Here is a 1,276-nt window from a genome sequence, read left to right on the forward strand (position 1 = left end):
AAGGAATAAGATTGCAGGGCCCAGGTTTTAGAATTTTAAAATGCTATGTGACGTAATCACACATCCAGGAATTAATACTTCAAGGGAAGGTTGGACAAGTCCCTGTAAGGGACAGCACCATGTAATAGACTGCCCACTTAGTACTTGATATGTTCTAAAAAAAGGGGAACAGTAGACATTTCATTCTCTATACCTTATGTAAATGACTTGCAACCTATTGAGAAATGTTTTAGGCATTTCCCCATATTAACTTATTAAATGTCCTCATATACACATGTACATGTATCTTTTTAAAAAATATATATTTTATTGATTTTTTACAGAGATGAAGGAAGAGGGATAGAGAGTCGGAAACATCGATGAGATAGAATCATCAATCAGCTCCCTCCTGCAAACCAACTATTGGGAATGTACCTGCAACCAAGGTACATGCCCTTGACCTGAAGCAAACCTGGGATCCTTTAGTCCCCAGGCCAACACTCTATCCACTGAGAAAAACCAATTAGGGCCATGTTTCTTAATAGGATATGTACTATTCCCTTTCTTTTCCTTGGTCTCCTCAGCAGACAGTGCCTGAAGTGCCATTGCTGATCAATGAACCTTGGGTTAATTTACATTTCTATCACCTGATTAAGAAAGCAGCTGCTTCAACTCTTTCTAGGATATGTGGGCTTTGATGGCTTTGATGCTTTTATTATTTGTTTTTCAATAGTTTTTAAAAAGTAAGATATATTTACTTATTTGTTTGTTTGTTTATTTATTTATTTAAAAACATGGAATGCTTCATGAATTTGCATGTCATCCTTGCCTACGGGCCATGCTCATCTTCTTTATTTAGTTCCAATTTCAGTATACATGCTGCCAAAGCGAGCACAAGGTGAGTTTTATTTAGATTTTTACTTTTCATGTTTCTTGCAAGGTTAGATTACTTTCATAAAATCGAGCTAAATTCTCAAAGATTTGATCATTTAGGGAAACAAGTTACATGGCCGGGGCATCACTGATTTCCTAATTTGTGATAGGTGGCAACAAAATACAAATAACCTGGCACCTCTGTTAAAAATGATTTCCTACAGCATCCATAAGATGGTGACTACAGTTAATTACACTGTAATCCATATTTGAAAGTTTCATGAATCTCATTTCAAAACACATTTAAATCTAATAGGCTGTTAGCCCCCATGGTTGTTTTCTATAAGTTCTAGACTTATTGATTTCAGAGAGGAAGGGAGAAAGAAAAAGAAATATCAGTCATGAGAAGGAACCATTCATCAGC

General features: G+C 35.8%; 1 non-coding gene across 1 annotated transcript; it reads right to left on the minus strand.

Moving 5' to 3' along the window:
• Nucleotides 1-767: 767 nt before the first annotated feature.
• On the minus strand, nt 768-874 carry LOC139019210 (U6 spliceosomal RNA). Its single transcript, XR_011473087.1, has one exon. It is a non-coding gene; the product is annotated as a U6 spliceosomal RNA (small nuclear RNA).
• Between the last annotated feature and the right edge of the window lie 402 nt (nt 875-1,276).

Source organism: Myotis yumanensis, unplaced genomic scaffold, assembly GCF_028538775.1.
Source record: "Myotis yumanensis isolate MYYU_CA2020_CCGP unplaced genomic scaffold, mMyoYum1.0.hap1 SCAF_10, whole genome shotgun sequence".
Taxonomy (NCBI): Eukaryota; Metazoa; Chordata; class Mammalia; order Chiroptera; family Vespertilionidae; genus Myotis; species Myotis yumanensis.